The sequence below is a fragment of the Anolis carolinensis genome, chromosome 5, assembly GCF_035594765.1.
Source record: "Anolis carolinensis isolate JA03-04 chromosome 5, rAnoCar3.1.pri, whole genome shotgun sequence".
Classification (NCBI taxonomy): Eukaryota; Metazoa; Chordata; class Lepidosauria; order Squamata; family Dactyloidae; genus Anolis; species Anolis carolinensis.
In genome coordinates, this window is record NC_085845.1 from 172004848 (window position 1) to 172027833 (window position 22986).

At 40.5% G+C, this 22986-nt stretch overlaps 1 long non-coding RNA gene across 1 annotated transcript in view; it reads right to left on the reverse strand.

Moving 5' to 3' along the window:
- Positions 1-3361: 3361 nt before the first annotated feature.
- LOC134299621 (uncharacterized) overlaps positions 3362-22986 on the reverse strand; it is a 24566-nt gene continuing 4941 nt past the window's right edge. The window contains exon 2 of the long non-coding RNA XR_010006847.1: positions 3362-3854. This is a non-coding gene — a long non-coding RNA (uncharacterized LOC134299621). The remainder of the gene's footprint in view (positions 3855-22986) is intronic.

Below are 22986 nucleotides of genomic sequence, written 5' to 3' on the forward strand. Positions count from 1 at the left end.
TGTCAAGAATGAGATGGTATCTCAACCTTGTCCTAAGTTGTATATTAGTACCAAAACCTTAAAACATACTCCAGTAATGTTGACAGCTGGTGCAAATCTTGCGAGAGGTGTGAAATTTTAGTAAGAGATAATGCTACAGAAATTTTGCATTTTACATCCCTAGCTTCCAAGGCAATTTTGCAAAGGGCTCTCTACATCGATCACCTTGCAGTAGTGCAATTCTTGCAATTTCTCAAGTTGCTCCTGATACGAAGGGGGGGAAAAGTGTAAACATATTCACTCTGCCACTCTGGAAATGCAGAGAGTTTATAGAGGTTAATGGATATCTATGTGGTTAATTCTGAATATAGCTTATATAAGAGGAAATTGGTAACAGTCAACCCAAAAGGAAGCAGTTACCTGAAGGTGAGTTGTCAATTATGAGAGCATTGACATCTTTCCAAGTCTTAAAAAGTTTCAAAGATCCAATCTTGGTGATTCATCCAAGATTGGATCTTTTAAATGTTAAGGTTTGGGCCTATAGCAGAGTTCATTTTTCAGGCCAAGGAAAATGATGAATGTTGTGTGTAGGAAGTACAGTAGAGTCTCACTAATACAAGCTAAATGGGCCGGCAGAAGCTTGGATAAGCGAATACCTTGGATAATAAGGAGGGATTAAGGAAAAGCCTATTAAACATCAAATTAGGTTATGATTTTACAAATTAAGCACCAAAACTTCATGTTATACAACAAATTTGACAGAAAAAGTAGTTCAATACGCAGTAATGTTATGTTGTAATTACTGTATTTACGAATTTAGCACCAAAATATCACGATATATTGAAAACATTGACTACAAAAATGGCTTGGATTATCCAGAGGCTTGGATAAGCGAGGCTTGGATTAGTGAGACTCTACTGTACTACCTTTAGCAAAAACCTGTCCTGTTAGCAGTGTAAAGTTCCTTAAGGCTCATACACCAAGTGCATACATTCTTGGAACGGGTTGCAAACTGCCTTTAAATTATTGATTAAAAGCAATACTTTCCACATAATGTGGTTTAAGCCTTTGAAAGTGGAATACTGTATATCATAAAACAGTTAAACAATTTACAATTTAAATGTTGGGCTGCATAAGTATGCCTTATCATTGGCTATACTAGCTAAAGCTCTTGGGACTTGCAGTCCCAACAAGATCCATAGGGCGGCATGATTCCTGCTATGATCTGGAATGAGTTGATAAATCTGTTGCCTGGATGTCTTTCCACTTTTCTGATGGCCCCTTAGTTTCTAATTGACATTAAAAAGCCACTAACCAAAATCTGTGACTACTATTTTTAGCTTTGAAAGAAACGCTCTTGAACTCAGTGTCTGGAATATTTCACTGAATAACCCTTTGTAAGGACTGGCCTGTTAATGGTTACTTCAAGAATTTCCTCTGAATAATAACAGTTCAACGCATGTAAAGTATTCAAAAGTTCAGTTGTCTGTTTTACCAATCCGTGAAAGATGCAGCCTTGCTATCAAAAGCAGAGCTTTTTGGTGTCTACTGAAGCTTGCACAGTTCTAGGATTATGATTCCACTAACCTGTAATTTCATCCCGTGTAATCCTGGGGTTTGCCATTTGTGAATGTATGTGCCTTCAAGGTCCCTGATGATGCTTGGCAACTCATACATTACATAGGACTTTTTAAGACAAGAAATACAAAGAGGTGGCTTTGCTCATTCTTTGCCTGGAAATATAGTCTTGCTGCTGTTGTTCTTGTATGCTTTCAAGATATTTCTGATTGATGGTGACCTTATCACAGGATATACTGGGGTTGAGATTGTGTGAGCTGCCCGAAGTCAGCCAATGGATACCTTGGGCTCTAAAGTCACAGACCCATGGTGCTCAAGCCACTGCACCTAGTTCTCCTTGGCGATGTCCCATTCAAGGGCTAACTAGGGGTGACATTGCTTAGTTTCCCAAATTAGTGATGCCTTATGCAACCTTAGTAGTTAAAATAGAAACATAGTGCCATAATTAAGTGAAAGGGCTCTTGAGAGATTTGTGGGAAGAGAAGTAAACCAGTTTGGGGAATATGTAACCAGAGTTTGCAGGACACTTTTCAGTTGGAGTCTTCCTGAGGCACTTGCTTCAGCGAGGCATTTGAAGGGGGTGCCTGTATTGACTCAGGGATAACCATCCCTTGCTTGCCATGAAATGTTCATTGGCCCATCCATCTTTCCTCACTCTGGCACCTTTCCCATGTATCGGAAGGCTATTGGTTATGGATGATGACTGCTGCAGTCTAAAACAATTGGAACCAGCCTCAGGTTGGGAAGGACTTTTTGCCTATGGCGAAGGGTTTGCAGCTGATGATCAGAGAGACCAGCAGGTGATGCTGGTGGTCTCTTTTTGCAGTCCCTGACTTTTCTACAGAAAAACCTGTCTCTATGTTTAGACTATACAGTCTCCACAGCAACAGGCCAACAATTCAGTGAGGTCACCAGCTGGGCCTTTGCAGTGGAGGAGGTTTGGTTGCAAGGATAAGTGGTTTCTATGTGGATAAACGTGGCCTGAGATCAGAGACTTAGGAAAGGGGACAGAGGGCAAATTGCTTAAATATGCCTTTGGTTCTTTTGTTTGTATGGCCCGCTGGTATGTGCACCCTTGTCAAAAGCAAGCAGATCTTAAGTCTCTGGAAGGAGCAAGGTAGCCTGCAAAGATATTTATTCAGAAAGAGAGACTGAACAGACTACTGTGTCAACTTATGTCACAATGGTCTGTTCTGGGATGTAATAGGGGCTCGCTATTACCTCAGCCTGCAAAATTTATGGATAACAATCATGCTCTATCTAATGCTGCTGTCGGGTGGCTGGATGGAGACAGGTAAAAGTAGTATTGGTATTGGGGATGCTTTGCTTTGTCCAACACAGGCATCTGTCATGGGGAAAGTAATATGTGAAATTTCCTAGAATCCATTATTTTCTATGAGATTGGATAGCTTTTGCTTAGGCTCATTGAGGGGTTTTGGGAATTAGTCTCAAAATAGATTTCCAGATGAATGTGTGCTTAATGGCCTTTCCCCCTAATACCAAAGCAGTGAGATGTTTGAGGTGCTTATCAAAACTATTTGTGCTACTTGAATGAACGGAGAATGAGGCTTATGGATGGATCTAAGGCTTAGCCTTTTGTTGTTGTTGTAGATGAACTTAAGTATGCCTTGGCCACTATTGCATGCTTTGGAATCAGTTGAGTTTTCAGAATGAGAGTTTTAAAAGTAATGAACAGGAATTTGTCCCATGAATGATTAACAGTCTGCAGATATTTATAAACTGCTTAGATCTAAGAATGTCAAGGCAGTGTCATAACAATGATTAAGCATAACAACATGATACATAGAATGAAATACAATATTTATCTTGTCCATAAAGGAGATGTTGGACTATACAGGGAGGTCTGGGAAAATGGGCACATTTTAAATATACTTTTACATGAGTATGTATATGCAGTAATCGAAACTGTTTTTAACAAATCAGCACAGTTTAGAAGGTTTTTGAACGTCTTGCTAATTGTGGCCACAGAAATCACCAATTCTTGGGATCATAGGCAAAACTAGGAGCCCATGGTGGTGTAATGGGTTAAACTCTTGTGCCAGCAGACTGCTAACTTGAAGATTGGGTTGCTGACCTGAAGGTTGCTGTTTCGAATCCAATCCGGGGAGAGCGCAGATGAGCTCTCTCTGTCAGCTCCAGCTCCATGCGGGGACATGAGAGAAACCTCCCACAAGGATGGTAAAATATCAAAAACATCCGGGTGTCACCTGGGCAACGTACTTGCAGATGGCCAATTCTCTCACACCAGAAGCAATTTGCAGTTTCTCAAGTTGCTCCTGACAGACAAAGAATATACTGTAAATAAATAAATAAATAAATAAATAAATAAATAAATAAATAAATAGGAAAAGCTTGAAAAAAGTTCTTCCCCATATGCTATGCCGTCTAAGAGATTCAGAGGGAAATAGACCAACCCAAAAAGTAACTTTTCTACGAGGGAAGATCCACTGCTGCTTTGGAGCAATTGCCTCACTCTTCCCAAAGATAGGACCTTGCTTGTTAAGGAAAACACGTTCAAGGCCTCCTTGTTCCCTATCTCTTGTCCCCTGGGATAAAGACATTTGAGGGTGCTCAGTGCTGCCTGAGGGCACAAGGAAGTGGTGAAGCTGTGTTTGGAGCTCGGTGTTCCTACAATTAGCTCCACAAGCCGCCCATCTGACCCGCAGGCCTCTGGCTTTGATCAGAGCGACAGGTGGGGTGCTCCAACTATGCTCAACATGGAAAAGCAGCTTATTAATGTGCCTAAAGGGGACGAAGCTGCGCGTAGCTGTTCTTTGGTGCTTTGGCTCCCTCCCCCTAACCTGAAAGACACATTATTATTGTTTTTTTATCATTATTACACCCATTTCCCCCTCCTTTCCTTGCTGTTTTAATGCTAAAGATCTAGCCTGAAAGTATATATTTCATGCTGTCGGGTTTGTTTTTCTTAAGTGGTAGCTTGGTTTGACTCAGGCAAGTTTCAAACTGCTAACTCTCCGTCACTTTAATTGTTATTTATTGGTTTATGACAGCAGCAGCTAGAGGCCTCAACGGAGCTGATGTGAAACTAGAGCAAGGAGACATTACCTTCCTCTGAATTAGTGAACTGACAAGATGGAGTTACAAACCTGCTTCTCTTCTACCACAGAGGTCTTGAATGGTTTTGTTAAAGCCTGGATTTATGCACATCATTTCAAGCCTGGAAATGTAATACAGCTCTCCTTAGTTTGGGGGGGGGGCATTTGTACTGAAGATGTAATGCAGTTTTACATCACTTTAACTGGCATGACTCAATGCTATAAAATCATGGGAGTTGTGGTTTGGTGAAGCACCAGCACTCTTTGGCAGAGAAAGCTAAAGATACTGTAAAACTACAGCTCCATGGCATTGAGCTATCTCAGTCTGTTGTGTCAAACTGCATTAATTTTACAGTAGATGCAGCATTAACCTCGTGTCTGTCGCATGGCTCCATTCTTCTCCTTTCTCACTTGCTTCCTTTCTTTTCTCAGTCCTTTGCAATTTCCCCTTTAAAAATACCCACCCATCATATCTCCAGTTTCTTTCTAAATCCTGGGTGGAGGAAAAGCAACTCCTCCTCAAAAATTTTTCCCCCCTCTCTAATGGAGAAAAAGAGGAACAGGGTGACTGGTGAGTTGCAATTCCAAAACGACATTTGGAAGGAACAGGAGAAGAAGAGGAATAGGGTGACTGGTGACCTTGGACCACTCATAAACCTTCATCATAACCCTACCGCGCAGGGGTGTTGTGGGCATTAAAACATGTAGAGGATCACATTGAATTCCTTTGAGGAAAATCTGTAAATGTAACAAATAACAGAAATGTGACATTTTCATGAATTGTGAAGCTGGTGGCAGAGGGACGTTGACCACAGAATCATCCTGAGGGATCTAGACATTCTCAGAGAACTGTTCTCACATATTAAAAAGTAAGGTTTTTTTCCCATCTTTGCAAGGATTCTGCAGCCCTAATCCTGGTGAAGGTAGAGGACCTAATGTATAATACTAATTTTAACACTTTTTACACATCTGAGACTACTGTGTTACTGCAAGAAAACATGTCCAAAATCCTGACTCAAGTCCTGACTCAAATGGAACAATTCAATCCACTGGGTTGATCTACATGTTGACTCAGGCTCTACATTGTGTTGTCAAAGGCTTTCATGGCCGGAATCACTGGGTTGTTGTGAATTTTCAGGGCTTTATGGCCATGTTCCAGAAGCATTTTCTCCTGATGTTTTGCCCACATCTATAGCAGGCATCCTCAGAGGTTGTGAGGTATATTGGAAAACTAAGCAAGGGAGGTTTATATATCTGTGGGGAGGTCCAGGCCCCATCTACATTATTTGAAACTGCATTATACAGTCAGTGTACTTGAATGGTGGAGTTTAACTGCACTGAACTGCATTACATGAGTCTACGCTGACCATATAATGCAGTTTGAAACTGCATTATATGACCATCTAGATGGGGCCTCAGCATTTGCCAGTGGATTGAATGGACTGTCTCCATTTGATTGGCTTAACAGGACCCCAACCAAAATGTATAATGTATCACTTGCTTTGCACAGAACCTTGCCATATTAAGGTACAGGCACCCCGAGTTACAAATATCTGACTCATGGTTAAGAATGGGACGAGACAACAGGAAGTGAGAAAAATCTACCCCTAGGAATGGAAATTCTATCCAAAGCTTACATATACATATACACATATATATATACAATATATGATATATATGTATGTGTGTGTGTGTGTATGGAATTACACTTACAAAATGTACCTGTTCCAATTTACATACAAATTCATTCATAACTTGAGGACTGGAAGGCAGTTTATTCTGATAATACAGTAGAATCTCACTTATCCAACATTCACTTATCCAACGTTCTGGATTATCCAACGCATTTTTGTAGTCAATGTTTTCAATACATCATGATATTTTGGTGCTAAATTCATAAATACAGCAATTACTATGTAGCATTACTGCATATTGAACTACTTTTTCTGCCAAATTTGTTGTATAACATGATATTTTGGTGCTTAATTTGTAAAATCATAGCCTAATTTGATGTTTAATAGGCTTCTCCTTAATCTCTCCTTATTATCCAACATATTCACTTATCCAACGTTCTGTTAGCCCATTTATGTTGGATAAGTGAGACTCTACTGTAGTTGCAAATGTATGGAGTTTAATTAAGTTCTCTTAGTCTTCAAAAAAGGGAGCTACAAATGGAGACAGATTTTGATAGAGCAGATAAAACCAGAATTAAACCAAGTTCAGTATTCTGAGCACAGCTGCTTCCACGACATCAAATGAACACAGAAAGTACTCATGCTCTGGGAAAAAAAGAACTGAGAAAAATATGGGTGGGAAGAGTAATTGAAAAACGAGGTTTTTTGCATGAAACATCTGTCTTTTTCAGTTTCTCAGCTGTCACCACCAGCAATTTCTCTTTCTTCTGACTGTCCTTTTTTTAAAAAAAACATTCTCTCTGGAGGTTTTCTCAGATAGTGGAAAACTTCTCAACTGTTTGAAATGTGTATTTATTTCTTGATTTGGTATATTCTGAATCTGAGGCACCTTCCACACAGTTGTATAAAATCCACTTTGAATTGGATTATCTGGCAATGTGGACTCAAATATTTCACTTCTAAGCAGATACTGTGGATTATCTGCCTTGATATTCTGGGTTATATGGCTGTGTGGAAGGGCCCTAAAGCAGGCAAGAAGAGAATATGCCTGGCATATGTTAGCTGTGTTAGCTCTGGGCTGTGTTAGCAATTGTTCCTGCCCTGCCAGAGTCAACTGTTGGGTAGACCTGTGACTCACAGAACTGGAGGAAGCCTTGTAGGCAACCAAGTTTAATGCCCTGTTCAGTGCAAAATATATATATATATAGAGCTAGACAATCTCCAACAGAGGTCTTCAAGATTTGGCTTTAAGATCTCCAATGAGGAAGAGCCCTTGCCTACGCCAAATAATTGCCTCCATTGTCAAATTACTTATATGCATTAAGATGTTTCTCAGTTATCATCCCCTAACTGAATTTATGTGCATGGATACCTAAACCGGGCATGGGAAAACTTCGGCCGTCCATGTGTTTTGGACTTCAACTCCCACAATTCCTAAGAGCTGGTAGGCTGTTAGGAATTGTGGGTGTTGAAGTCCAAAACACCTGGAGGGCCAAAGTTTGCCCATGCCTGACCTAAACTGATCACATCATATCTCAACTACTCCCCTGTCCTATGAGAAGGCTCCTTGTGGCAAGGGCAGATCAAGAAAACAACAACAACAATGTTGAAAATTGACACTGGCCATTGCTTCCCATCACCATCCTATTTAAACAGATAAATAGTTTAAATAAGATGGTGATGGGAAGCAATAACCAGTGTCAATTTTCAACATTGTTGTTGTTGCTGCTGTTGTTGTTTGCCTTCAAGTTGTTTCCAAATACAGCCCATGCTGATTGGGGCTGATGGAAATGTGTGGTCAAAACATCTGGAAGGCACCAGGGTACAAACCCTGGTGCTAAAAGAAGTCACTGAGGGAGATGGGCGTGCATTTTGTTCCAATTCGCCTATTTAGTTTCAAACATCTTTGATTCCTAGAAATAGCTATTCCTTCATGCGTGTTCCTGTGATCTTTTTGGGGAAGTTGCTCTTGTTCCTTCAATGTAAGAGAGTCATGAGTTTCGTTGCCGTCACTGGCAAATTCCAGGGTCAACTAAATATAGTGACTCTCTTTCTCTCTCTGGCTCTCTTAACTTCCCCCAAAATGCTGTGATGATATGACCTGCAAGAGCTATGCCAGGGCTGGGACTTTTGGGGTGGATGCATTAAGAAAATATGGGAAGTATTTTTCAACTACTATATTGCACCCAGACTTTCAGGAAGAGCAACATGGTAAGGGGAAGACCAGCCTAATCCAAGCCAACCATTAGTTGCCCTACTGCTGCAGAGATGGAAGAGAAACATACTGTATATACTCGAGTATAAGCCTAGTTTTTCAGCCCTTTTTTAAGACTGAAAAGCTCCCCTCGGCTTATACTCGGGTGAGCGTCCTGGTTGGCTTATATTTGGGTCAGCTTATACTCGAGAATATATGGTACATTTATTATTTTTCTCTATTATTATTGGTATTATTACATTTATTATTTTTCTCTGTTATTGTTGCTACTATTACATTTATTTTACTCTATTTTTATTATTATTAATAATACATTTAATAGTTCACTCTGATCTTATTATTATTGCATTTATTATTTTACTCTATTTATTATTGCTTGTATTATTTTCCTATATTTATTATTATTATTACATGTATTATTTTACTCTATTATTATTAAAAGGATACATAAGCACATTTACATTGAAGAAGATGAGAATAATGATTTGATCAGAGTTGGACAGTCTTATCTTAAATTTGAGCTTTATGTAAATATTCAAAAACATTTAAGCTACTGATGCCTCAATTAATGTAATTTTATTGGTATCTATTTTTATTGCTGAAATTTACCACCCTTGGCTTATACTGGAGTCAATGTTTTTTGTGGTAAAATTAGGTGCTTCGGCTTATATTCGGGTCGGCTTATACTCGAGTATATACGGTACTTTGCTTTTCTGCTAAGGGTTGCTGGCTGTTTTGTGAATTTGAAGGCAGGGAGGCCGACTTCTTCATCTGAGAAGGCTACATTACTTGAAGAATCAGCAGCTGGATCTCTCTCCTTCTTTTTCCCTGACTCAGGGTGCATCTGCACTGTAGAATTAATGCAGGTTGATCCTACGTTAGTTGGGAGTTGCAGTTTTACAAGGTTTTTAGTCTTCTTTGCCAAATATTGCAGATGCCTCACCAAACCACAGACCCTATGGTTCCATAGCATTGAGCCATAGCAGTTAAAGTGGTGTCAAACTGCATTAATTCTGCAGTGTGAATGCATCCTCAGTTCTGTTTCCTTTCAAATAGGAGAACAGCAGATAATTGTGTGGTCTTTGTGATGTTGCTGAGCTGCACCCTGCTTTACTCCCCATGGGTTCTTCACATTAGGGCTAATGGGATTTGCAGTCCAATAGCATCTGGATGACTGACCAACTGCCACCTCTCTTTTGGAAGATGACTATAAAGGCATCAACCAGAACTTCTTGCATTAGTTTAGAATTGCTCTGAACTGGTTTTATAATCTCTCTAAGTCCACATAATATTCTATATAACCCATAAGTGATAAACATTTATGAGTACTTTTAGTCCTAATATGGTGGACCATAACTATCATCACCACCAGGAAAATGTAGTCCGTAGTCCAGCGCATCCATAGCGTGTCACATGGAAAGGCTGTGAGAACAACATGAAGTCTTTCTCCAAGCTGCAGGTAGACCTCACATTAGAGAGTTTTGCCCCAGCAGAAAACAGTTCCTTTAAAGAGATCTGCCCTTTAACAAAAGGAAATTTCTGCACAGTTCTTATGCATTATGTTTACAACAGCTGTGAGAGATGGAGAGACTCTAGCTGTACTCTGTTATGTCTACATAGGAATCTGAGCACAAATCTGTTGAGTCTAACATTCATAATTTTGCAAAGGGATCTTGTAGCACCTATGAGACTGAAAGGAATGAGTTGGTATAAGCTTTCAGAGACTTATGTCACCTTTATCAGATGCAGACTTAGGCCCCTTCCACACAGTTGAATAAAATCCCAGATGATCTGCTTTGACCTGGAATATATGGCAGTGTGAACTCAGATATCCCAGTTCAAAGCAGATATTGTGGGATTTTTGGTCTTGATATTAAGAGTTATATGGCTGTGTGGAAGGGCCCTTAGTCTGTGGCTCTTCCACACAGCCCTATATCCCAGAATATCAAGGCAGACAATCCTACAATATCTGCTTTGAACTGGGTTATCTGAGTCTACACTCAGATAATGTGGGATTTTCTGCCTTGATATTCTGGGATATAGGGCTGTGTAGAAGGCCCCTGTGATGGCTTATGCTACCAACTTCTTTCTCTTCGTTTCAGAGATGCTTTAAGATGGTACTTTTGCATATTAATCCAACATACCACAGCTATGTCTTTAAATTCGTATTTCTATTATGAAATATTGTCTGCTCTTTACGAATCTACAGATGACAGAAGGATAAGTGTCCCTATTCTTCCAACAGCCCAGACACCTTTCTGCCTAATACCATCCACCATACAGTTCATGGTAAACACAGATCATACAGGGTAGGAAAGAGATGTCAAAGGTACATTTCATACTGCAAAACTATAAGTATTAGTCCACTTTAACTGCAGTAAAGAAGTTATCTCTAATATTCAGGTGGGACCTCTTGTAATTTGAATGCACCGGTTTGTGCTCTAGTTTTAAAACAGAAAAGAAGCTTGCTCCTTCTTCTACATGACATCCCTAGATATTTAAAGATAGCTATCGTGAGTCTCTTCTTCTCCAAGCCAAAGGCCGTTACAATGCACAGAATAAAACACAAAAGGAATAAACATCAAAATATCAAAGTACTGCACAATTTACTCCATTTTCAACAAGTTAGAGCACTGTTTTCCTTCTGGGAAAAGGCCATCATAAGACGCCATTGAAACCCACATTTCTGTCCCCTTTGGTATTTCACCATCTTCACGTTGCAGTGGCCTTGCCGTTTCCTTTTTCCTTCTCTTTCTTTGAACCTAAGCAAAACTCCTTTTTATTATTGTTAACTCTTGTTCAAGCTTGAGTTCATTTTGAGCATTTTCATATTTTCTTTTCCACCCTATGTGCTGCTGCGCTTTTATTCTGAATTCAAATATAGCTGTTCTAGAAGTGCTTTTGGGGATTGCTTAGCAACCATAATGTGCATGTTCTGATATCCAGGGTTGATTTTCCATGGCCAGGTGCTGAGTTTCATTCCACACTCCTTCAGGGAGCATGGTAATGACTATTAATGTGTGTATGGTGCGGAGAAATGGTCATAAAAGACAAGTTTTTCCTCATTTTCTCTTATTGGTGAAACCTGAGATCATTCAATTAAGGTGAAAGGAGGGGAAGTCAGGACATACAAAAGGAAACGTCCATAACACATAGTTCAACTGGAATTCACTCGCACAAGATGTGGTCAAGGCAATCAAGTAGAATAGCTTTGAAAGACACATTCATGAATAAGACTACAGTCATCCTTCTACATGGGCTGCAGTCGTGCAATTGTGTCGGCTGAACTGCTGACCTGAAGATTGGCGGTTCGAATCTGCAAGATGGGGTGAGTTCCCATTTGTCAGCCCTAGCTTCCCAAGTGGGGACATGAGAGAAGCCTCTCAGCAAGATGATAACACATCCGGACGTCCCCTGGGCAATGTCTCTGTAGATGGCCGATTCTCTCACACCAGAAGTGACTTTAATTTGCTTCTGACCCGATTTGAAAAATCCCCCTACATTTGCCGGTGTTAGAGACATAGGATTTTTATACAAGTGAAAACAGAATTACATTGGAGGACTCAGGCCCCATCAACACTGCTATAAGTGGGGAGGTGATTGCATAACCAACTACTCATTCTAATAGTGATATATTACCACCAATATTGGAGGCAGTGTTTTTCCAAATACCAGTTGGTAGGAAACATGAACAGATTGATCACTTGCATATGTCTTCCTTATCTGGTTACTCATTGTGTGGATGAGACTGGACTCAGTTGACTTGGGCCTCCAACACGGCTCCTCTTGTGTTTTGAATGACATCAAGGTTCCTTTCCAGAATAGTGCCATTCTTCTTTTGTTTAAGATCCAGCCAGACTAACAAGCACCACTGCCAATGGCAGAAGCAAGGCATTCTATGTATCTTGTGTCTGACATTCAGGCCATTATTACCATGCTCTTGTATATGTGGAGAACTCTTTTTCACAAATCTCTGAACCGTGTTTATAAAAAGAAAAAGGAAGGAGGGCTCATTTATAGGTCTTCATGAAGCTGGCCCGCGAGGCCCTTCAAATGTGTAAAGCCTCCTTTTTTGTTCTTGTTTATATGTTTAACAAAAGGGGTGGACAGAGTCCCCACTTTCTCTGAAAGAGAGGCGAGTGACAAATTAGACACTCTTTACCTTTGAACTTCAGGTTTTTAAAATAAGTTAGCTTTTTTGAATTGTAGTCCAAAATGTAACATTTCCAAGTTCTTTTTTTTTTAAAAAAATTATACATTATATATAAAAGTAGCCAAAATCTTTATCTACAACATACAACTTGTACACATTAGAAACAAACAGCTACTAAACTAGTCTACAGGAGCCCCCAATGGCACAGTGGGTTAAACCCTTGTGCTGGCAGGACTGATGACTTGAAGGTTGGGTTGCTGACCTTAAAGTTGCCAGTTTGAATCCAACCCGCGGATGAGCTCCCTCTATCAGCTCCAGCTCCATGAGAGAAGTCTCCCAAAGGATGGTTAAAACATCGATATCCAGGCATCCCCTGGGCAACGTCCTTGCAGACAGCCAATTGTCACACACCAGAAGCAACTTGCAGTTTTTCAAGTCGCTCCTGACATGAAAAAAGCTAGTCTACAAGCCTTCTGCTCATTGCCTGTAGATTTTAACATATTTGAGAACCCCTTTAAATATCACTTTATTTCTGTCTTTCCACTTCTAACACCCTTCTATATCAGAAAACCAGTAATTGAATATTGTCTTCATCTTTGCGGAATAAAAGTGAGCACCCACTGTTAGCTCCAGCTTCTGCCAACCTAGCAGCTCGAAAACATGCAAATATGAGTAGATCAATAGGTACTGCTCTGGCAGGAAGGTAATGGTATTCCATGCAGTCATGCTGGCCACATGACCTTGGAGGTGTCTACGGACAACACCGGCTTTTCAGCTTAGAAATTGAGATAAGAACCAACTCCCCGAGTCGGACGTGAGTAGACTTAATCTCAGGGGAATACCTTTACTAAAGGTTCTCTGCTTTCCAATAGCTGTCTTTCTTCTTTTTGGACATGTGCTCAATTTTTCTACATCATCAAAAAAGTGACATTTTATATGCATTGAGTTCCAGCCTACCCAACTAGAACATTTCTACATTTCATGTTATTTCATGTCTCCTTTGAAACAAGGATAGTCAAAGTGATTTAATTTATTTTCATATTACCTTGTTGCTGTACGCCTTCAAGTTGTTTCCAACTTATGGTGACCCTAAGGCAAATCCATCACCAGAGTTTCTTGGCACGATATGTTTAAAGGGGGGCTGCCGTTGCCCTTCCCTGCGACTGAGAGCATATGACATGCCCAGTAGGTCGTTCTCCAAGGCTGAAAGGAGGTTCTCACTCTGCTCTCCAGAACCGTAGTCCAACATTCAAATGACTACATCAAACTGCTAGATAATAAACATGTCTGCCTTGCCCTTCTTTGTTTTGGAGTGATAGTTATTATGATGAAAAAGTTTCATGTCCTTGTTTTAAAAAACCCAAATCAGAGAGGATCCATCCATAATTCAGACCTTTGTTGCTATTTTTCTGTGATCAACTGAAAGCATAGTTATTAACAACTGATACAAATGATGAAAAAATTAGTGCTTTTCTGTGCAGCGGTGGTAACGTTCAATTCCCATTGTTCCTCATCTTTGATTACACTGGTTAGGGATAATGCAGTGGTTCTCAACCTGTGGGTCTCCAATTGTTCTGGCCTACAACTCCCAGAAATCTCAGCCAGTTTACCAGCTGTTAGGATTGCTGGAAGCTGAAGGCCAAAACATCTGGGGACCCACAGGTTGAGAAACACTGCATTAATGGAAGATGGAAGATGGAAGATGATGTCCATCAACATCTTGAAGGGCCATATTTTTTCCTATCTATGATGTACACTAGTGGTTCTCAACCTGTGGGTCCCCAGATATTTTGGCCTTCAACTCCCATAAATCCTAACAGCTGGTAAACTGGCTGGGATTTCTGGGAGTTGTAGGCCAAACCACCTGGGGACCCACAGGTTGAGAACCACTGATTTACACCAATGTATTGATGGGTGGTCCCTTCCCTTTTGCCCCCCTTATTTAAATCAATTTCTAACAGTGCATTCAAAAGAAAAGCACTCTGTGCACCCCTCCTTTGTTAATTTTCTTCACATTCAGGGCTTCTGCTATCATAGAGCAGTGCTGAATTATCTCTCTGCACTTTCAGTGAACTGACAGCAACCAAGTAAATCACCTACAGTAGACACTGCTACCCGCTGTATTTCACCAATTATTTTATTATTCTTTTATTTATATTTTATCATATATTTATTAATTGCAACAACAACTTGGCGTTCACCCATGCAAAGGATGTTGCTGAAATGAAGAAAGTCTTGGATAAGCATAAACCAATTATTGCATGGCAAAATGGTGAACTCTGTATAATTGTGAGTCCCCCTCAGAATAAATAAAGCATTATTATTATTATTATTATTATTATTATTATTATTATTATTATTCTGAAAACTGATGAGAGGTTCCCAAGAGCTTTAATGTCTTTTATTATTCTCTCCCCCCCCCCCCCCACCTTGTTCCAGCAAACTCCAACTAATCTCAGGTGTATAGTAAAACACAGACAAAACTCAGGACTTTTTGGGACTTGATCGAAGAGACTCGAGCAGTGTTGCACATCTCTTCAATCAAGTCCTGAACATAATCCCTTACATCACCAATTAAACAGAATCAGTAACAGTCTGGGAAATACCGTTTTCCTGGATTGCTGCCACCAGTAGTCAAAGCAGATAGATGAAACTTTGCATGTAATTACATATTTATATACCTGAGCAAAGGAGTTTTACAGATAGAATAAAGCTTGGACTGATAATTGTGCAAGCTAACACATTACTACATTGTTGCAAATGTTTCTTTAATTACTTGTAGAGTAAACTTAAACTTTAGTGTTACTATGCTGAGATCTATTTTACAGTTATGGATTTTATTGTTGTATTTTAACTTGTATCATATTTGATTTGTACTACTTTAACTGTAGTGTCAATTGATTGGACTCAAATGATTCGATTCATTACTTTAAAAGACTTAATTATTAATTAGTTTCACACTGTACATGAATGGCAAAAAACATTATTTATAAGCCATGTATCACTAATGCAGTATTTTATATAGAGAGCCTCTAAAATGCCCCAAAATCTAATGATTATGATCGTCATTATGTAATCACAGGTTAAGTATCCTTTATCTGAAATGCTTGAAACCAGATTTATGGAGGTTTTCAAATTCTTGTATTTGCTCATAATTATATATCTTGGAGATGGGACCCAAGTCTAAACATAAAATTCATTTCTGTTTTATATACACCTGAAGACGGTTTTCTATATCTTAAGAGTGTGCATAAAACAAAGTTTGTGTATATTGAATAATCAGAAACAAATGTGCCACTGTCTCAGCCACCCCTGTGAACAATTTCGGATACTGGAATTCCAGATAGAGGATGCTCAACTTGTATTCAAAATTTCTCACCGCACCTCATTACACCCAGAGTTAACATGTTATAACACTGTTACAACAAGTACTATCATTACAATAAGGAACATTAACATCCTATTTCTGAATTCAGAGACAAGCTATGATTGTTGTTGCCTTTGGTGAAGATTCACACCTCGTGCAAAAAGCAACTGTCAAATTCCTTTCCTGTCTGGTGCTCTAAGTTTCTAACATTTACCAGGTGACATGTTTTGTGGCTTGGACACCAGTGATACATTTATCTTGAACAGCTTCATATTGTGGTCCCCTGATGTTTTCATTTCACACCTGTCTCCCAGCATGCTGTCTGGGCAGCCAGTTACTACACTCTGGAGACCGTCTGTTTCTCACTTTCTTTCAATCCCTTGTCCTTCCCACCTCTGCCTCCGTGCTCATGAACATCACTGATTATTTGATACTTCCCTTCCCACTCTTTACCAGATTTGACCGTTTAACCTCATCCACTGAGAGGTTGATCTCTGCATACATACTAGGAACCAGGTGCATGGCTGTTTGCTCCCTCTTCAGCCGACGAGTCCCCATCCCAGTCCCTCCCATAATTTGGCGTTTGTCCCATTTCTGCCTCTTAGAAGTGGAATTCAGAGCAGCCCTGACGTGTGTTCACTACTACTGTTGCCTGAACAGGCTTCTCCTCTGAAGCTCGGCCAGAAATTCTTCACACCCATTCCCCATAGGCCCCAATGAAAAGGGGAGAAAGAAAGCAGGAGGGAAGGATGTGTTAGTGACAGCAGCAGTGGACCTTTCCAAGATTTCCAAGAGTTACAGTAAATGGTGCGCTGGAGGCCAATCACCAAAGTACTTCCTCCTTTCCTAAACCTTAATGGCAAGCAAGAAGTGAATACTTACTTAGGCGATCCCTTATTGTCCGAGTATGATGGCCTTCCAAGTGTAGTGTCTTGGTGGTGAATACTTAGGTGACTGTGGAATATTCCATTTTCCGTTCTTGAGTTGGGAGTATAGTAACTGCTTTGGGAGACAGTGATTGGGCGTTCGAATAACGTGGCCACTCCAGCAGAGTTGATGATGTAGGAGCATTGCTTCAAGGATGTGGTATTTGCTTTTTCCAGATGCTGACATTTGTCCGCCTGTCTTCCCAAGAGATTTGCAGGATTTTTATGAGACAATGCTGATGGAATCATTCCAGGAGTTGAGTGTGACGTCTACAGACAGTCCACGTTTCGCAGGCATATAAGAGGGTTGGGAGGACAATAGCTTTATGAACAAGTACCTTGGTATCCCTATGGATGTCCCAATCCTGAAGCACTTTTTCATTTGGAAAAATGCTTCACTCGCAGAGCTCAGGCAGTATTGTATTTCCATGTCAATTTTGACTTTTGTGGAGAATTGGCTTCCAGGGTGACAATCCATCGAGGGGGAAGAAGTGAATAAAAGGGTCAGAGAGAAGAAAGTGCTTCCAAAATTTGGAAAAGCTAATTTTGGGAACTACTAGTCTCAGAATTCCCCTGCTAGCTATTCAATCACCTGGCCTAAAAGACCATGAGAATGCAACCAAACATCTATGGCTGGATCTACGCTGCCATATAATCCATATTATCAAATCAGATAATCCAGATTATCTGCTTTGAAGTGGATTATATTAGTCTACACTGCCATATAATCCGGTTCAAATTTTATATAGCAGTGTAAATAGGGCCTGTGAAGACAAAAGGCATCACAATCATAAAGTAGGTACAAAAAAGAAAAGGAGGGTGAAATGGAGAAGAGCCACCAAAATGTGCCTTGCTACTTAGCACCAATACCATAGCAGTACCCTGCTAGTGACTGAATGGCAGCATAAGCATTACCATCCATATTCTTTTTTTGCTATTTAGAAAACCAAAACCTCATGCAATTATCAAAATCATCCTGGGCATTACTTTTAGCTACTATAGCCCCCTTCCATAGCAATTCAATTGTTTTGAATAGGACATTGAGAAAGTGTTGGGCTTCTTAGCCTCCAGAAGATTTTTTTGTGGAAGATTGCACCCCCTTGCCAAACAACCTGAAGAAAAAAATAAGACCCCCCCCCCCAAAAAAAAAAAGGAAAAAAAAGAATGACCCTAAACTTTCTCAAGTGAGAGGGGGAATTTACTGGGTGGTTTTATTTTACAACATGAAATAATTTCCTTTAAAAAAAAGAAAGATATCTCGTGGGAGCATTTACCCTTAGAGGGAGAAAGGATAGTAAATGGTTCAGGGTGCTAAATGGAGCTCATAGATTACATTTTGCTCATCCCTGCTACAGCCGAACACAGAATGATGAATCATCTGCTGGAACTTTCAATGCATCTCTTGGTGTAAAATCTTGGACCCTACTTTCTTTGTTATTCAAAAGCTATTTTATCATTACCACCAATGGTAATGATAAAAGTCAGGGTATGGGCCAGGTAGTAATAATGTATAGTTCATGTGCTGACCTACAGTACTTTTCTTGGGCATGCACACAACACTTAGGGTAAAATATTTCTGTTAGATTCAGTAACTTGGGAAAACTTATGTACATTATAAATATTTAAATACATCTGAACTGCAGACCTGGTGGTTCATGACTACAAAACACTATTGAGTTTATTCTAAGTCTCATGTCTTCCCTCGAGCCTAAAAAAAAAACCCCTTCGGGCATCACTTGGAAACATTATATAACGTGTCAACCATGTTAGCATTAGTAATTTCTTTGAAGATTTTATTACATGTTAACATTAGCACTGAGCTTGGGGCAATGCATTACTAATGTGTTCCTAAGATTATATTTTAATTACATTAAAAAAGGCCCAGCAATTTTTTTTTCTGTGTCAGGTCAGGAGCGACTTGAGAAACTGCAAGTCGCTTCTGGTGTGAGAGAATTGGCCATCTGCAAGGACTTTGCCCAGGGGACGCTTGGGTGTTTTTGATATTTTACCATCCTGTGGGAAGCTTTTCTCATGTCCCATGCCCAGCAATAACCAAACACACGCACACAGAGAGATTTTTTTAAAATAGTGTCAGGATAATAACGAGTAAATGGTACATGCTGTGATCATCCCTATATAATGTATCAATATTAAAATTATAAACAGAGAAAAATGAATGTACCAGTAATTGCTTATCAGATAGCTGTAGTGTGGTATTACTGTAATCTAATCCTGGAATCATAATAGGGTGACAGATCTCTTACTGAGACTTTTGAAAGAGAGTTGTAGTTTCCATTGAGTTTTCAAAGATCAGAGTTGGAAGAGAACATCAGGGCCATCCAGTCCAACCTGCTGCTATACAGAAACACACAAGCAATGACATCCTGACAGATGGCCATTCAGTTTCTGTAATAGTTCATAGAGTCATTGTGTGCCTTCAAGTTATTCGCAACCTATGGCAACCCTATCACAAGGATTTCTTGCCAAATTTATTCAGAAGAGCTTTATCATTTCCTTCCTCTGAGGCTGAGAGAGTCTGATTTTCTCATCCAATTGACTTCATGGCCAAGTGGGGGTTTGAACCCTGGTCTCTACAGTTATACTCCAATGCTCAAACCACCCCGAGTTTCTAGTTTATATAGGAGTACATTTTTCAGGTTTACTTGAAGTTATGATATTTACATGACAACACACATTATGCCTAGATTTATATATAGCAGAATCTACATTTCCAGAATTAGAGCTGAAAAGGAACATAATGCTGAGTAAAAGGATGTGTGTACATATACACAAAACTTGTCCAAAGCATACATTTTGTCTAAAGAAGACTAAGGAGTAAGAACGACACCCAAGGATAGACACCAGGTCAGTAAACCAGACTGGATATTACCAATCCTTAAAAGAAAGGGCTGCACTAAGAACAGAGTGTTGCTGGGGCTCTTTTAGCTTGAACAAGTTGTGACATAAATGCACTTGGCTCAGTTCCTGTAAGTTGTCTCTCCCTACATCAGAAGTATGTATAGGGTGCTGATGGATGCCTTCCCCAGGTGTATCTGTTGCCATGAGGGTCTCTCGATATGGACTGAATTCTTGGAGAACAGGGTCTTTTGGAGATGTGTCAGCTTCATTTCATGCTTTCTTCATTCTTACACTCTGTGGTTCACCAAAGTCCCATTTTGTCATGAAACAATTAAAGATGTTAGGGTCCAGGCAACCAAAGAGAGGGTCAGAGAATAAACCTGAGATCATGCCAAAGGAACTCTGCCCAGGGAAAACGTTATCCTTTGGTGAGTGGGGTCAAATTATTACAGGAAGGTCCCATTGGCCAGAATTACAATACAGCTGGCCCTTCAATACACCCTGGACTTAATGTTGAGGCACATAGCGTTTGTCATGTTGAAGATGGAACAAGCTTTTCTTCAGCTGCTCAGAAGACTAGAACACGGACCAATGGATTCAAATGGCAAGAAAAGAGACACCATCTGGGAAGATCTTCCTGACAGTAAGGACCTAATCAGATGGGGGAATTTAGCATCCTAGGATACTTTCACCCCATCGTCTGGACGGAGCCCCAAGCTGTCCATCACATGACGTCATGTAACTTCCGGGGGAGGCCCTGCCCCAAACTGGGGTGAAAGTGTCACCAGAGGCATCACCCACTACATAGGAGGCTTCCCGTGTTGTGCTGGCTCCAATGGAGCCAGAATGAGTCTTCCACAGAAGGAAGACACTTCTCCCGTGTCACCGAGAGGAAGCTGCACACAGGATGATGAATTCACCCTGCCGCCCTCTTGTTTCATTGAGATGCCATGTGAAGCGGGACACTTTGCCTGGCCTTTGTGATGAGACCCTGAGAGTTGGAATACACTGCCTTGGATGGAGATGGACTCATTTTTCTCACAGGCAGCTACATCCCTATTTGGACACCCAACTCCTGCTTCAAAGAACATCTTGGACCTTGGCATCAGCACTAATGTCAACATCCCAAGACCAAGGATGTTGTGTTCAGCTTAAAGATCTCCTTGCTTTATAAGAAGGCTACAGTAAAGGGAGAACAGAGATTCATTTTCTCTTGGAGGGAGATGGAGGACAGCAGCAACATTGAAGGCACACCTTTCTGATTCTGAAAAGCTTAAAACAACCTTTACTTCACCTTAGAATCTCCCCAGGGAGTGAGGATGAAGCAACTGTCCAAAAGGAAGGAAGGAAAGAAGAGATATGCCCAGAAGGAGAGAACTCACATTCCCAGACGTCTCTGTACATTTTTCCAGATGACTGACATGAGGGATAATATGCAATAGAAAGGAAATACCCTTCTCCCAAGGGCTGGCTGGCTAGCCAGTCGGCCAGGTTACCGATTTTCAAAGAGGTCTCTTTATAGCCTGATTTAAAATCTCCACCATGCTTTTCCTATCATGCAGATGGATGTTGATTCATTGTTTTTAGAATACTAGAATTCCCCCCCATCCACTCATCCAACACACACAATGGCCAGCTCAGGCTGCAGTGATTCAGCATTTATTAATGTCTGCTTCTGTCATCGCTTTTGTCCCATGTAGCACCTTCTGCCGGGAGGAAGTGAAATCAGATCAGCTGAACTTCCTTGGTAAACAAGTGCTGGGCAAACCCATCCATCTCCTAATATGGTTCTCCATAGCTCTGATTCCAAGATGCTGCTGATGATCCTCATCCTCCTTGTGTTTCCACAAGAGAAACCACTTTAGTGTCTCAAATCCATGGCCTATTATTTATTTATTTAATATACCACTCTTCTCCCCCAGGGGGACCCAGAGTGGTCTTACACAATAGCAGAATTAAATGCCACATATAATACAACATGTAGTAAAACCAAACACAAAACACAATTAAAAGCTGGTATCCAAATCAAATTAAAACAATTAAAACCATGTGACCATTACAACAGGGGCAGTTTCAAGCCAAAGTCAGAAACAGTCTGTGTTCGACTTAATATTAATTCACAGAATCCGTCAGGTCATATCAACTCATATCTTAGGATGGGGCAAAAGCTTGGTTCCACAGCCAGGTCTTCAGCAGCTTTCTAAAAGACATGAGTGAGGGGGCTTCCCTAATCTCCTTTGGCAAGGAGTTCCACAGCCGCGGAGCCACCACCGAAAAAGCCCTGTCTCTCATGTCCGCCAACCGTACCTGTGACGGCGGCGGGGCCGAGAGCAGGGCTTCACTCGAAGATCTTAATCTGTGGGATGGCTCATAGGGGAGATACGTTCTGAGAGGTAAGTTGGACCAGAGCCGTTTAAGGCCAAAGCCAGCACTTTAAATTGTGCCTGGAAGCTAACAAGCAGCCAGTGGAGCTGCTTCAACAGAGGAGTTGTATGCTCCCTGAATGGTGTTCCAGTTAGTAACCTGGCTGCAGAACGTTGGACTAGTTCCAGCTTCCGAAGAGTCTTCAAAGGCAACTCCACATAGAGTGCGTTGCAATAGTCCAAACAAGATGTAACAAGAGCCTGGACCACCGTGGCCAAGTCATATTACACCCTCCAACATTGAAAATATGGAAATTGGAGCAAGAAGGGCAATCGACATCAAAATACAGTTAGGTTAGCAAAAGTAATGAATGAGAAAGAACACACAAGCTAGGAGAGGCTGCAGCACTTTGCTTTTGCCTTAAACAACTGGGAAGGGCAAAATTCTGTCCCCTCATCTCTGCCACCCCATGCTTATTGGGTGCATATGACTTTTGTACTTCATTTATTTTATAATTTATATATTTTAAAATGTCTATCCCACTTTTCCCCCATGAGGGACCTTTGGACTCAGTTTGCAGCAACTGAAGTAAGTTGAGAACTAAGTAGAAACATGGAAGAAGATAGCTGGACAGGTGGGATGATGGAAATTAATTGATATTTTCCTGCAAGATGACAAAAGCTGGCAATATAGGCAGTTATTAATTTACTGGCCACTGAGGGTAAAATGAATGTGAGATTAAAAATAAATGTGACAGGTGCAGGAATGAAAAGAGCAATATTGTATGGTGTGTACATATCCTTAAGACAGGAATACAGAACAGATGGCTATCCT